Below are 16,172 nucleotides of genomic sequence, written 5' to 3'. Positions count from 1 at the left end.
AAAAAAAAAAAAAGTACCCCATTTATCATGAAATGCTATCTAAGGACAGCTATGGACTCTTCATTCTATTTGGAATACTCCAGCCCGAATCCGTCCCTCATTTGGTCCAACAAGCAGAATCTCCTGACATAACTGGCAGTGGCAAAGGGAAAACGAAATGGGAGAGAAAAGGGGAAGGAGGGTGGATGAGTTTATTCCGTCCATCTCTATCAATATTGCTTCCTTAGCTCCAAGACCGACCATCCCCAGAAACTCTTCCACCTTTATCTAACCTTCCAAATCCCCTCTACTCCCCTAGAAAGACTAAGATACCATATATTTGGAGGTAACAAAACTAACTTCTAAATTACCTAGATGGCCTACTTATTGGAGAGAAGTTTAAAGTGCTAGTTAGGCTGTACCAATCCATAATGTCCATTGCCAAGGTGCCTGACTAATAAGCCTGATACAGGAAGTAGACATACCTCACTGTTCAGCCATTCCATCCTATGCTGCAGATCTCAGCATCTAATTTTATTTCTTTTTTTAAATCTAATGGCATTTATTGAGACTAGTCCCCAAGTTTCACATCACTTGATAAGAGGAACTGACACAGCAGAAAGGTTTCCCTGATAGACCCCGTGCGTCTCAGTGCATAACACAGAGGAAGAGACTTCCTTCCTTGGACAGTATCTAGGCCCCTGCTGTGACTAGAGAGACAACAGTAGAATCATTATGTGTACCTAGGATTATTTCTAACTCATGAACCTACCACACAAAAGGCCTTTGCCTTGGCTATTGTTTCTTCATGTTTGAGCTGACCTCTCACAAGGATGGTGCTAGTTAAACTTAACATTGGTTGACGTGGTCAGGTAGGTGGAGCCCTGTTCCAAGAGATGCAATGCACTAAGTGGTGGTCTCGGAAGTAGACACCAGCACAGACACACTGAACCGTATCATTTGTTAGTGCTCATTACGGCCCGTGAGGCTGCAGCGGGGCTGGGCCATGACCTTTAAAGTAAGAATGTATTTGTGGTAGGTTTCCTTATTCTAATTTACTATGATTTCATTATTTTGGTATAGAAAATTATGCTGGTGATAACCTACACACATGGACCCTAGGGTGTTTTTCAGTTCAAGTAACTGGAAAATGAGTGACGTTTCTGTGTAATGGAATGGGAGGTGTATGTTGGCATGACTGAAGGAGAAACCTTCATTCGTACCTTTTATGGCCACAGAAGTTGCTGCTGACGCTCTGGGTGAAGAATGGAAGGGTTATGTGGTCCAAATCAGTGGTGGAAATGACAAACAGGGTTTCCCCATGAAGCAGGGTGTCTTGACCCACGGATGAGTCCGCCTGCTACTGAGTAAGGGGCTTTCCTGTTACAGACCAAGGAAGACTGGAGAAAGAAAGTGCAAATCTGTACAGGGTTGCACTGTGGAGGCCGATCTGAGCGTTCTCAATTTGGTCATCGTAAAAAAAGGGGAGACGGATATTCCTGGACTCACGGATGCTACTGTGCCTCGTCGCCTGGGGCCCAAAAGAGCTAGCAGAATCCACAGAGTTTTCAGTCTCTCTAAAGAAGATGATGTCCGCCAGTATGTTGTGAGAAAGCCCCTAAACAAAGAACGTAAGAAACCTAGGACCAAAGCACCCAAGATTCAGCGTCTTGTTACTCCACGTGTTCTGCAATGCAAACGTTGGCGTATTGCTCTGAAGAAACAGCGTACTAAGAAAAATAAAGAAGAGGCTGCAGAAAATGCTAAACTTTTGGTCAAGAGAATGAAGGAGGCCAAAGAAAAATGCCAGGAACAGATTGCCAAGAGACGGAGACTGTCCTCTCTGAGAGCTTCTACTTCTAAGTCTGAGACCAGTCAAAAATGAGATGTTCTAAGAGTAACAAATAAATAAGATCAGACATCACAAAAAATATATATATATACAATAATATTTAAAAGTATTTCTACCAATTTAAAAGAATACAAGAAAGAAAGGGTCAAAGATCCGTCTTATGCTAAAACTGTTAACAGTGAAAGCAAAAGCATAGTTAGGCCAAAAACTGTTCCCAAGATTCACAGAGGTAACTCCTCCTTCTGCTTTGAGTAATAAAAATAAGAGAGCAAGATTATGATGCACAGAGCGAGTTGAATGACCCTAATTTCCTTTCCTGAAGGCTCTCACAAACATTAGAGGGCACCAAGACACTGAGTAAGCAAGTGTATGTATAGCTGTGGCAATCCGTATGACGCAACTTGGACTGGGGCATCTTTAGATGCACATTTTAATTTTTTATTCAAAACTATGTTAATGCAACAACATTCAGACCCTTTACTTAACTCTGTAGCATTCAGACCTTTTGCATTGTGCAGCTGTCTATTGCCTTTACACTAACTGGCACCCCAAAAAAATTGTTAAATCACTCACTACCCACTGAAATGACAGAATTCAGGTTTATGCTGCTAATTTGCTCCCCGCACAGGGTGTCTACAACTGTTATCACCACCTCAAATGAATCCCTTCCCTTACTTGTATGAATTATGCTTGTGACCCTATAAATATGCATTTTATAAACTTATAAACTAGGATCTCTAACAAGGATCCCAGTTCTAAATCAAAAAATTGAAACTGCTGCTTATAAAGCATTACTAGTTATGTATTTGTAAAGTTTAAAGGGCCATTGAGAATTGAATTAGTGCTCTTGTTTTAACAAGTGATATTCCTTAAAATATTATTTTATAAATTGCGTGGCATTCTTAAGCGTTAAGATAACCGAGGAATAGATATTGACCCCCTAAAACACAATTCAAATTTTATAACAGAAAGGAGCAGAAAATCAAAATCCATTTCCAAAAGTTGTGCTTTTAGCAAATTGTTCCTTAATGCATCTCTCCACTAAGCAACGGTCATCAAGGGTTACTCAAACATAGATCTGCTGCTAGCGCCAGAGCAGTTTATCAGGATTCTCGTGTAAGAAATTGTGGTTCAAATTGCTGGAAATTTCCCTGTAGCCAAATAGCCTGTGACATTTTCAGTCCAGCGATGTTTCACTAGAAAACATCATCTTACTGGGAAATTAACTGCTGCCCCAAGTACCTTAGGCGCCACAAACAAAGTTGTGCCGTCTTCCCACTCCAGAAACATTCCCTAGTTCACTAAATTTTACCACATCCAGTCTAACTCCTCTGCCAGGCTTTTGGACTCCAAATTATGATTCCTCTAATCCCCCAACATAAGGTTCCATTAACATTCCCAGAATCCCCAACCATGAACCTTTCAGCCTTTGACTTTCACTCACATTGCTCCCGTTGCCAAGAATATACTTATCTCTCCTGCCAAATGAAACACGCTTTCAAAAGTCAGCTCAGGTCACACTTCTCGACAAGATTTCCCTTTCTTCTCGGCTCATCGTTGATGGGTCTCCTACAGACGCCCTGTGGCCGTCCATCATTCAAGACTCTCTCATTACTGCTGTTCTCTGTACACTGAGCTTAAGTACTTTGGGGCCAGACACCAAATCCTTATGGAATGTTTTAAATCTCTCCCAGTACCTAACACGGAACTTACCACAAATAGTTATTTAATAAATACTAATAGGTTTATTGTACAGATTGTATATTGTCTGTCTTCTCAAAACCTCAAGATCATTTTCTAGATAATTTCCAAATAAATTTTTCTCTATGTTAAGTGCATCTTTGGAACAACAAGGATGGCAGTCCTGAAGAAACCAGAAAGGGAAGAAAAGGTTGCTGTGCAGAAACAGCTTTAAAGAACAACTTATCCATGGGATTTCTGCTCTGTCTCCTAAGAGCTTTTGACTCAGACTATCTTCACGAGGATATCTGCATTGCAGACCACCTTGCACTCTAAAGATAGTGCTTCCAGGTTAGAGGGCGATTTTTCCCCCCCCCCGGACCCCAGAATAATAAAGACCATGGCTCGCTGCTGGGCAAAGGTTGGGCAGTTTTGAAAGACGTTCCTTAAAAGAAGGGGGATTTCCTAAACTCAGAGGTCCTCAGCTGTGACACAAATCCACTGTGTGCAGGCGTCCACCTCGGCTACTCAGCACTGCCCCTGGGAGATGTCAGGACAAGGGAAACAAGAACGTGGCGCCTGTTGTACCCTGAGTGATCCAGTCCTTTATCTCTGACCCAGGACCCTCCGTCCTCAGCCAGCATCTCTGTAACTGGGGCGGGCCGGCTTGTGAGCCTGCCCGCCGGGTCGGCTTGCGAACCCTTTGTAGTTTCGGGCAACTTTTGGATGTTAACTAAAAGTGGGTGTGTTCAATTAGGAGTTTCTAGTTTACAAAAGAAAACAGAAGTTACCGCATGGAAGTCTACACATCTCACGTGCGATGGTATAGGTGGATCTCAAAAACAACAACGTGTGGAGTGAAAACAGCAAACTCAAGGCATGAGGACTCCAGGATCCGATGATCTGAGGCTCTAGGACAGGCTAAGGTAAAGTCAGAGAGCGGGACGGTAGCTGCCTCTCACAGAAGGCACAGGTGGGAACTGAATCGAACTGAGAATGAGGTTTCTGGGCGACGAGAATATTCTATATCTTAAATGGGGTGTCTGGCACAAGGATACACACAATAGTCAAAAGACATCAGACTCTACAGTTAAGAGCTGCGCATTTTAATGTATGTAAATCATGCTCAATAAAAAAGCATTACAAATTCTAAATATCTGAACATGTTGCAAACACTGAATATGTTGCATTCCTCTTTAGTTTCAGGATATAATGATTCACAGAAACACTGAGACAACACCAGCCACTTTCACATATACGCTTTGAACACAGTCTTTAGGGAGGTAGCTGCAATACAGGAATTTAAGAGGTTGTCTCTGGAGAAAGACTGCTTGGGTTTCAACCATTGGCTGGGTGCCGCCAGGCAAATTCCTTAACCTCTTCATGCCTGGGCGTCATCCTTTTTCAGATAAATGTAAGAAAAGTTCCTACATACAGTTTTTGAGGACTAAATTAGGTAATATAGATAAAGTATCTAGTACATAGAAAGCATCCTATAAAGCTAGTCTTTTATTATTACTTAGAGCATAAATACTAATACAGGATTCAGAATAATTCAGGATATTTCTGTTCAAGTAGAAGAGCAATAAGTCTTTTAAAATCTAGTAAGTTTAAAGGCATTCATTAGTGGGACTATTAGGTAGAATAATTATAATAATATCCCCAAATTATTTAATTATATAACCGATTAAAGCAACAGATCCACATCACAGTTTTTTTATCACGTTATTTGAAGCACAGAAAGAAAAAAATTAAGTCAAATAAATGCTACTTTGGGTAAGTGTCTCAAGTTCAGACAGATGTGTCTCGTTTACTGTCTGACAACTGTATCGTTAGCATTTTTTGCCGTTTTCCCCTAATGTAATACATGTAAAAGTTGAAAAGCCAACGGAATACGAATCCCAGCCTTGCCTGAAGAGTTAAATTGATGACAAACCTTTTGAAAGACACAACTAAAGGAAAGATGTGAAGGGACAAAATCTCGAGTATGACAGTACAAATACAAGGAGAGCGGAACAAAGTGGGGCAATCCACAGTGATGGAAAACAGAGTAGCAGGACTCCACGGCCCTGCAGATCAGGCCACACTCCACCTTCCGCGCGCACGTCAGGGGTTCACGTTCCCGTGAAAAGGCACGTGTGCCACAGACGGACCAGAACCACCTAAGCACTGTGTTCTCTAAGATGATTCCCAAGATTTTAAAAGGAAATATAATTAGGAAAGATAAGCAATAAGCAATCATGACCCCCCCAAATTTCTATCTTTTTCAAATTTATTTATTTTTTAATTTGTTACTGTACCATTAAAATATTTCTAACATTTCGTATCCATTCTATTAAAAAATATTTCCAATATTTTATATCTATTATTACATATCTGATGTATGAGGAACTCTATGTCACTTAATTGGCATATGAGTGGAAAGTTTAAATGTAAAAGAAAAAATAATTAAGAACATGTTGCGGCAGAATGATGGTAACTGCTGAGTGTTTAATTCGGAAAGGGATTCAGGTCTCCTAGCAAACAGAGCCCTTTCTTTGCTTACAAGCAATAACACCTGGGGTACAACAGAAACACAACCAAAAAACATGAGTTTCAGACTCTGAAATAAGTGGCTGTTTAAGAAAAAAAGAGAAACCCTACAAATGTTTTAGTCTTTGAGCCTTCTCATTTTCACATTTCTTCTTTTTTAAAGTACGACAGTAGTATGCCACGTGCTCCACACAGGAAGTGGAAAAAATAGAGATTACAATCCGTCCCAAACTACACTTTACCTAAGTAAGAGGCAGCATTACAGAAGAGGCTAGCTACCACACACTTCAGTGAACCACTGTAATTGCGCAGACAACAAAATGTTACGGGGGGTAAAATGCATTTTAATTACAGCTACGTTCATTGTTACCCAAGAAGCAGGTGCACAAACTTACATATGTAAATTCAATAAAGTTCACACTTCCTTCTCCTTTCTTGCCAGACCTGAATAATCTGAAAAATTGGCTTTTAATTGTATTATTTGACTCCTCAAATGGAACAAAGTGTTGCACACAAGTCATCGACTATCAACAAAGAACCGTATATCATTTAAAAAGAAAACAAAAAACCTTTGACTTATCTTTATTGTAAGGCATTTTTTTTATCCCCAAGGACTTTCAGGTTTGGAGTCAAGAAAACGAACCCTTTATCCCAGAGCAGTTCTCCTAGAACTTCCTATTTAAATTATGATCTAGAAGGAGAAACCTGTCAAAGTTTTCTACTTGCTATTAAAAGTTACCACAGCCCCTCGAATACAAACAGTCTGGAGAGAGTCAAGTTTTTGCTCCGTGCTTTGAGGAGACAGGAGTGGTCTACTGGCAAATGGTCAGTGGCTCAGCATCAAAAGGAACGGTCCAAATCAAAAACCTGTGGTCAGAAATATCTTAGACACCTCCCTCTTTTCCCTTCCCAAATTCAAACTGGCCACTGAGATAGAGGGACTCCACTTCCTCTCCAGCCCCTGTCACTGCCTTATTTCTGACCTCACCACTTCCTCTGTGGCCTTTCTTACCTTCAATCCCGCTCCACGCAAAGATATTTTCCACACTGTTGCCATAATGATTATCTAAAGGGTAAAGCTGACCAAAAGTCTTCAAGATTCCAAAACAGCTTTCCTGAAAGATTCACTGCAAATGGCTAATGCAAAATTAAGGACACAAGAGGCACCTAAAACAGAAGACTCTAAGTAGTGACTTCTACTACTCCCCGTATCCGTCACCTCAGTCTTCACTGTCTGCTCGTCCTCTATCTGAATTGCCTTTCCACTCTGAAGAAACTACAAGACCATAAACAGATTAGTGACAGTACAGATGCGCCCACACCTGCCCTTGAAGGGTGGCCCCCAAATGCGCCCCTCTCAGAGTTCATGGGACTCCAAGGGATTCTCCAGGAAACCAGTAAACCGCTACCAGTTATTCTCTTAAGCAGCCAATAGGAAATTCAAGTTAAAATTAGTGAAAAACCTTGCCAAATTCAGGTAGATGCCAGAGCTACACTCTACTTTAAACCCCACTTGCTCTGGAGCCTAAGAAAACTGGCAGATGCCAGAGAATTCTTACCAGAGTCAGCTCTCCTGCATCTCTGTCTGTAGTGCCCAGTTGAGAGGGGAAAGGAAGATCTCACGCTGTTCCTTCCTTTCCAAGATGCACTGGTTGTGGATCCTTTCTCTCCCAGGGACAGCTATTGCCTTCTTGTTTGTCTCATTTTGGGTCTTGAGAACTTGGCCTGGGCACCATCAGGCTGAGGGCCCTCAAGATACGGCCAGACAGAAGTGTGGATGGCACGCCACTTGCAGCTGGTGTCCTACTGACCGTTGCCAGCACTCAGGGGAACTAAGTCTTTCTTTGGCTACCTTTGGATGTGGCTCTGGATCTTGGGAGGGTAGGATCTTTTGCACATTCTTTGGGGACACCTCTTGAGTCCAACAGGTTGTTCAGTACTGCCAGGAATATTTACTGTTTGTCTCGGCTGAAACCTGACAAGATATTTGAAAAAAAACAAAACAAAAACTTTTTTTTTTTAAGTAGCTCTACTGTGAGAATTTGGCCAGACTGGAAGCTGATATTCAGAGCCTGATAGGAACTTTTTTTGAGGCCTCCTCCCCTAAGCTACGTGAAACTATGTATACCCAGAAGGAAAGACCTTCCAAAACAAAAAGCTCTAAATCTAGAACACAGAAATCTTTTTATTTCCATCTTAGTTGAAGACCTTCTCCCGGATCTAAAGATGCAAACAGAGGATAATGTAGTTGGATGGGTGATGAGCCCTTCGATGCCATAAAGGTTGCAACTCAATTCTTTGAAGAATTAAAAACAACTATCCCTGTCTCAGGAACTGAGTCTTTGTAAGAACAGAAATGCAGCTACCGAAGCAAATCAAAGCCCATCTATCCTTCATACAAATCCCAAAACCTCCCCTATGCTGACACGTATTGTAAAATTTTGGATTTAGGAAACAAAAGTCCTTCTTGGAGGCACTTACTTTCTTTCCCTGTGCCTTGAGATGTAAATATTCTACCCCGTCTTCTTGAGGAACTGATGGCCAGTTCTTTGAAAAGCAAACTTCAGGGAGGTAATTCTTATCATAAGGGGAACAAAAAAAGGTAAAAAGACTATTTGGAAACTAGGCCAACAAAAAGTCTTTAAAAAGTGTAAAGCCATCTGAGCAGGTAACCTTAACCTACTCCATCCGCGGAAACACAATTTGGATCTAGCTGTTCTTTTATAAACTAGTGAGCTTGCCTTATCATACCCTCAAAATAGTCTTTTTCAACTTCTAAATATACAGTGAAGTTGTGTGTGTGTTTTAAGATGTGAAGATGCTTGTGATTCTTCTCAATAGTCCAAGATAACAGAAGGAAAAACAAGCCAAGGTAGGTCGAGTCCTCTCCAAAAAACGTTTAGAGACCGCAGGAAAAGACATCTGGGGAATACAACCGATACAGAGGAATGCCATCTGTTTCGGCACCCATCACACAACTCTGTAAAATGCATGAAGATCTCTTGGTGGTGTCACCAGTAAAATACAACGCGTGTCTTCTTCCAGGGCTCAAAGCTGTGAACTGTGCTTTCCCTACCACTCAAAACCGGCTCTTGGAAGAGTCACCTCTGCACCGGGAAGGAGTTGCCACACCTCTAAAAGGTTGGTCATGAGCCCGCAGGTGGCCTTCGATCTCTGAAAGCCTCGGGTTTAAACTACAACTTAAATATACTCAACGTAGTCCAGGAGAGATACAGGGAAGAGGGAAAAGTTCATTCAGAATCCGGATCGGGTGGAAAGTTACATTACGCTTGGAACATGAGAGCGGGGGCCGACCTGAGATTATTCTAATCAACGCCCTTGCACTGCCGTCGAAAAAACTGAGGCCCAGAGAATGTCAGGAGCCCTCCTCGGCCTCCCAGTAGCTAGTGCGGGCTGGTCTCATGCTCTCCCAGTCCGGAACTTGGGCGCATCCTTTTCCTCTAAACCCTGCAGCGCGTCGAGGGGAGGCGGCCACCTGTGGGCTGGAACCAAACTCTTCCGCCGCCCTTCGGCCCGGGGACGCACTGGGGCGCGCGCGAGGTCGCCGGCCCGGGGCCCGCCAAAGTGCGCCGCGTCAACGGCCGGCGCGGCCCGCGCGCCCCGCGGCTTCCGGCCACGTGGTTTCCATAGCAACGGCTGCGCCGGCCTCCGAGCCCCCAGAGACGCTCCAGGGTCAGAGGTCATCCCTGTGGCAACGGAAACCCCCCGCGCTACGGCGGCTCGGACGGGCCGCTTCCGCCGCATTGCGCTGCAGAGCCCCAGAATCCCCGAGGAGTGGATCGCGGGGTGACTGGTCCAGGGAGTTGTGGCCGCGGGTCACAACGGAGGAAGGCCACGCGTCGCCTGCGTGCCTCCTCTGTTCGGGGCTCCATTAGGCAGACTCCGAGCCCGGCTCCGGCCAGATCCCCGAGGGGCCCGACTCCTGGAAGCAGATCCGAGCCGCAGAGGTGGCCGGCTCGCGGCGAGCAGAAAACAGTCCACGGCCCGCTCGCTGCTCTGGCAAGCGGGGCTCTGCCCCAGTCGTGCGTCCGCCTTTGCCGGTGGCTCCGGAGGGCGGAAGCTGAGTAGCTGAGTGTGGTTTTGGGAAAGCAGGGCGCCACCAAGTTTGCAGATGACTGCTTCAAAACGGAAAAGAACAAAATAGGAAGGGAGGGGGCACCTCCTTTCAAAGCAAGTGAAACTCGAGGCTGTTGAGGTGCTGTCCCCTCTAGAACGGAAACATGCCACATCGGATGGTGCCAGTGACCATCGTCACAGAAAGGAGTTCAGACAGGAAGAGAGAAACAATTCAAATTCACTCCACTGTTTTTCGGAATGCCTTCCTTTTGGAGAACATTAAAGATCAGAAAAGAAAATGAAGGGGGGCCCTTGCAGAGGGAACCAAATGGTGCCCTAACACTTGTTACTTAAAGGCTGAACGGGCCAGAAGGGATGAATGCGCTTGTGTGTTTGAGGAAGGCCTGAGCCCAGGGAATGTTTGCAAACCATGTTTCAGGATGCCCTGGCGTGGAGCATGAAGAGAAAGAAGGCCACTGACAGCTTTTTTTCCTTCTTGGTTTTACCATTTAGAAGCCAAATTCTTGGTTGGCACTGCTGGAAAGGAGTAGGCGTTAAGTGAATTTAACCAAGTAAATTGTATGACAGTGGCAGTTAAGTCCCACAGTTAACTTTCTCAGAGAACCCTATTTTTCACCATTAGTTCATTTAATACAAATGTATTGAAAACCTGAGACTTGTCATAACCTGAGTTTTTGTCAGGGGACAGCGATAAAGGCAACAGTGCTCAACAATTGTTAGGTGACTTTCTTCGATGGTGTTAGTAGGTTAGATAAACAAAAACTTCAGTGTTCGCCGTAAAACATGTCTGCACTATGCCTCCTTTTTTGCTTTCATGTTTAGGAAAGCCCTAAGAATTCCTCCTTTCAACTCCTCTTCCCTTCATCATTCTACCTTTTACTTCTGGCCAAAGCAGAAAATTAGTTTGTACCAACTAGAGAAATATACAGGGAAAACATCAAGACATACTTGGTCCTTCAGAAGCAGAATAGCAAAAAAAAAACTTAGTGCATCTCTGCAGGCATATGGAGGAACTGAGAAGTCGCCCTCAGACAATTCCCTGCTGTTCTGTGCTCAAGTTCAACTCTTATAACTAAATGTAGCACATGGTACACAATCTAAAACCCTAAGAAACACCACACAGACTATGGCACCAGGCAGATAGACGTGTCAGCAGGTATTTCCCTGGCCCACTGTCCCTCCTGGAGGTGGTAGTAAGTTGGGCTCAAAGGTTTTATTAAGAATATAGACACGATGCAATGTCTCATTTAAAACTTAGTAGAGGAGCTTCAAATATACTGTTCAAACATCCAACTGTTTCCCCATAAGGCATAAGAAACTCTTGAATAAATGCTTCCATTTTGAGACATCTACATATTTATAGAAAGCTTATGAGTCAATTGAGTGAGTTAATGATGCCAAAATGTACAAAGGAGCAAAAACCTTGGTTGTTGTCCTTGTTACAATATGTATAAAAACACTTCACAAAAGTCCTCAGTGTTTGTGTTGCTAAAACATGGAAGACTGGGTTTGAACATTTTTAAAGGAGTGGCTCCGCGTGGGAAATGTGAACTATAGAATTAGCTTTAGCACCTTCTGAAAGCAATGCATCGTTTGAACGGATGTTCTCAGGGAGGCTGCCTAAGATGAGAACAGGCTGGATATGGGTACAACTAAAGTGATCTCCACCGTTAAAACCAACTTTAGATGATCACTGATTGGATTTCACACTTGTTAACTTGGATATAAATTAAAACAAACATAAAACAAAACAGTTGACACTCCCAACAAGTCAATACTTGGAAGCCTACCTAACATGCCATCCTTTGGTTCAGGAAGTGCTACTGCCTGCAAAATTCATTTTGCTGCTTCAGTAATGAAGCTTCCTAGATGGAATCCAAGGCCCACTCATATTACAGGGAATCCCACGCTGAAGGCAAGCACATTAGAAAGAGAAGGACCTTACATCTGTTTGGTGTTCCAGCCATGCAGTCTGAATTTGATGTCCCCATTTTACATATGCTCAGTGTTTAGAAATGCACAGGCTATGGACCACTTGTGGCTCACCCAGCTCTACAGGAACCCAAGATGAGTCGGCAGGCGGAGGAGAAGGGGTGAAAAATGCTTACTCTTTTTTCTTCTCCCTCTTCCTATTTTCTCACTTCTCAAAGCCATGACCGCCCCTAGATGTAAAGCAAGTAGCTTTAAAAGAATAACATATATTTAAATGAGTGACAGTGGCACACCAGATGTTTTTGGCACCTAAAACAGCTTAGTCAAAGGCAAAAGCAGAGCTGGAAGACACCCCAAAAAAGTAGAAAATAGAAAGTGACAGTGACTTCTACCAAGCCCTTCTTGTTTCATCTCAAAGTTTCGTGGCAGAGAGGGAGACAGTTCAGAAGAGGAAACACTCAGGGGCATGAGTTTGTGGGATTTTCTAAATGTGCTCCGCAGAACTAGGTCTAGGGCATCCGCTTCGTACCCTCCTTGCCACAAACACTGGTACCCAATAAAATTACATCTGGTTACAATTTTTCTTAAAATCTCTGCTTTCCAAAATCCTATCAAGCCGTGGAAGTTTGCATGTGTGAGTAGCTGTATATATTTGAGGGTCTGTGGCTTCCTTTGCCTGTTGGACATTATGTATCTGAAGAGACATCCATGATACGACCTTCGTATTTATCTTCAGTGTGGACTTTTTTTTTTTTTAATATTTATTTATTTATTTGGTTGTGCTGGGCCTTAGTTGTGGTAGGCGGGCTCCTTAGTTGTGGCATGCAGACTCCTAGTTGCGGCATACATGTGCGATCTAGTTCCCCAACCCGGGCCCCCTGCATTGGGAGCACGGAGTCTTAACCACTGCGCCACCAGGAAAGTCCCCTATTGTGGACTTCTTTTTTCCAACCATATTTATTTCCTTAGTAGCCATTGCTCAGATTTCAGTGACCTAGATTATTTCCCAAATTGGCCTGTGACACACGTCGGTCAGTCCAAACTCTCAGTACTAATTTAAAGAAACATATCAACCCCTCCTCCAGGCAAAGTAAGTGCCTTGGACTCAGTATTCCCCATTTAATGATCTGCCTAAAATACAGTCACCTTGCATGACTCATGCAGTGAGAGTTGAAGCAGGTAACATCTATTCTAAACATATAGCTATTCCTCTACTGGGAAAATAAGGGAAGGTAGGACATTAAGCATGTGTGTGTGTGTGTGTGTGTGTGTGTGTGTGTGTCCTCTGATAATAGTTGTATTGTGAGATATTGGACATGTTTATGAAGACAGTAAATTTACTTTCTATCCAGGATTTCTAAGCTATTGCAATTTATTTTAAAAAGCATATATTGTGCAAATATATTCTTCATGCTCTTTTCCAGTTAACTTTTACATAAAAACAACCAAAAAAAACCTACTTAATTAACACCTCTTATTTAAACATGAATTAAGAACTTTTGGGTAGATGAGTAACTTTGCCCTTAAGTTCATGACTCTATTATTTGCTTATTTCTACACCAACCTGATTATATAGCAGTGCTCTGAAATTCCTCTCAGGAACCCCTGACCAAACTGCCTGTACTTCTTGACAATTTAAAGCAGTGGGAATAATCAGTAAATTATTTTATAACTTACAAAGATGGGGAAGAAAAATTCATCTAATAAGAAGTCGTTACACCAAATTCATGATCCTACTACTGGTACGTGCAGGTATTCTGACAAGCTTCTTAGTTTGAAACCAGTTAATTGTCCTCCTTTTAGACTTAAGATAACATAATAGGTAGTAGTCAATCTGTTCTTTTTGGTTTTAACAGTTAAGAGGATTTTAGTCTTTGTTTTATTTCAATTACCCAATTAAGTTCTTAGTTATACTGCTATCTTGGGATCAAAAACCTGCAAACGATTATAGGCTTCATGTTAATAGCAGAAGGAGAATGGAATTTACCAACTACAGTCCTGAAAGGGAATGGCTAGGCATGGGATGGTTTAAGCTCAAAAGGCAAAACTTTTAGAAGGTGAAATACATAGTGACACATTAATGTCCCATTTAAAAAATAATTTACAAAATGCTCCAACTCCCAGGTTGGAACTCTCACCCCTGGCAATCTAAGACTTAAGCTATCCTAGTGGAATAGTTGGAGTGGTTGTTAGAGTTTGAGTTAACCCATCAATTCACCCCCGAGTACTTTAGCATTCATAAGCTGCAAAATAAATTGCTCTAAAAATAAGTCGTCATTTGTTTGACACCTTCCAAACGCCTCGGAAGGAAAAAAAAATCCATTCCAGAGAGATGAAAGTGGGTGGGGTGCGGGAGGTGTAATAAAAAGATCTTGAATCGTGTATGGGTGAAACTTAGCGTTTCCAGTAAAACTGTTTACAAAAAAAAAAAAAAAAAAAAAAAAAAAGACATTATCAAAGGAAGTGAGGAAACTTCCTGTTCCATGCTGAGTTATTGCCTACTCTCCAGCACTATGGAGGGACTGACTTCAAGATCCCTAAACAAATGGCCAAGTCTAAAGAAATGCTTTTCTAGTAGTCCTGTCTCAGAGGGAGCTAAATCTTTAAAAAGGAGAACACAAGAAGACTTCAAAAACCAGTAATTTTACTGTGTGAGGGAGGAACCCCACCGCAGCCCTTGGCTTGTCCCACTTTAGGAAGTCTTGCCAAAAGGGTCTTCGCGTGAACTTGTGAGATGGTAGTGTTGCAGATCTAGCTATGACCAAGGCATCAGCAAGTGCTGGGCTTCATGCGGGGTTAGGGTACACCTGACAGCCCAACTGGAGACGTGGTTGGTAAGGTGACCACACTGCTTTCTCCTTGGGTAACTCTCAGGATGGTGGGATCATCTCAGAGCTGCTAAACGCTAAGTTAAGAGAGAAAGTGGTCAAAGGACCGGGGACAGAGGGGGTGGGGGTCAGGTGGGGGGGAAGAAGAGGGGGACGGGAAGAAAGCGGGGAGAGCTAGAGCACAGGGATGAGAACTCCAGGACGGAGGCACGGAGCCCGCTGCAGCACCGCGCCCACAGACTCAACAGCCATCCGAAGGTCCCAGCTGACGGCAACTGCCAGGCGTCCGCCAGCACGCGAGCATCTGCCCTTCTGGACGGTCTCAGAACTCGCAGTTTCCCTTCTGCCGCAGCAGAGGGGGCTGCAAGGGGAGCTCAGCCTCCACACCCACCGCCTCCATCCCCGCCCACCCACACCTCCTCCTCCCCTCCCCCTCCCCTCCCCTCCCCCTCATCTCCCCCCTCCCCTTCTCTCCTCCTCCTCCTCCCCTCCCCCTCCCCCTCCTCCTCCTCCTCCCCTCCCCCCCCCTCCTCCCCCTTCCCCCCTCCCCCTCCCCCTCCTCCTCCTCTAGATCCCTGGCACCCGCAGGCGGCAGCTCACTGGGAGCGCGCCGCCCAACTAGGCTGCATTAGGCAGCTTCGGAGGCAGGGAGGCGGCAGCCACTTGCTGCCCGGCCGCTGGGGCTCCGGGTGCCAGCGTGGCCCCCGGCGGAGCTCGGGGTGTCAGGGCGCCCGCGGGGAGCCGTGATCTACTACACCGCAGTGCCGGCGTCAGGAGCCTCGGACACCCGGGCTGCCGCTGCAGGACGGCCAGGGCCCCGCCCCCAACAGGACCCCAGACACAAAACACCCAGCCCGGGTCCCTCCCCGGCCTGAAGCGAACCAGGGGACACCACACACCCCCCGCCGCCGGCGCGCGCGGCTCCCGGACCCGCTGCGCCCAGCCTCCTCGCCCGTGCGCCGCCGCCGCCGCGCAGCCCTCCGGCCCGGCCTCCCCGGGGTTGCTCGCCCACAGCTCCGCGGCCGCCCCCAAACGCCTCAGACTGAGATAGCGGGAAGTGAACCCCGGGGACCCGACTCCCCGAATCACCTGCATTTGCATTTCTTATGTAATGTACTGCAAGTTTCCCGGTTGGAGCCTATTGGAATGGGGGCGCACGATCACCAGGAGGCTGAAGCAGGGACCCGGGGCCAGGCTCATCCCACCCGGGGAACCCAGACGCCGGGCTAGGACACTGCTTTTTAAAAGGGAGGTTTAAATTACGTATACTA

General features: G+C 44.7%; 1 protein-coding gene and 1 pseudogene across 4 annotated transcripts in view; one reads left to right on the top strand and one right to left on the bottom strand.

The window, feature by feature from the left end:
* FGF14 (fibroblast growth factor 14) overlaps positions 1 to 16,172 on the bottom strand; it is a 626,727-nt gene that overhangs the window by 600,217 nt on the left and 10,338 nt on the right. Inside the window, exon 2 of one of the 3 annotated variants that reach the window (XM_082434709.1) lies at positions 7,603 to 14,978. The exons of 1 other annotated variant lie outside the window; for it this stretch is intronic. The gene's annotated coding sequence lies outside the window, so the exon portion shown is untranslated. The remainder of the gene's footprint in view (positions 1 to 7,602; positions 14,979 to 16,172) is intronic. One more of the 3 variants, XM_082434710.1, reaches the window with a different exon arrangement.
* LOC309647385 (small ribosomal subunit protein eS6 pseudogene) lies at positions 559 to 7,582 on the top strand (annotated as a pseudogene). Its single transcript has one exon. The product of its transcript is annotated as a small ribosomal subunit protein eS6 pseudogene (transcript).

This window comes from Balaenoptera physalus (assembly GCF_965194825.1).
Source record: "Balaenoptera physalus genome assembly, chromosome: 18".
Classification (NCBI taxonomy): Eukaryota; Metazoa; Chordata; class Mammalia; order Artiodactyla; family Balaenopteridae; genus Balaenoptera; species Balaenoptera physalus.
Note: the sequence above shows the minus strand (reverse complement) of the source record. Positions and strands in the feature narration are given on the sequence as shown.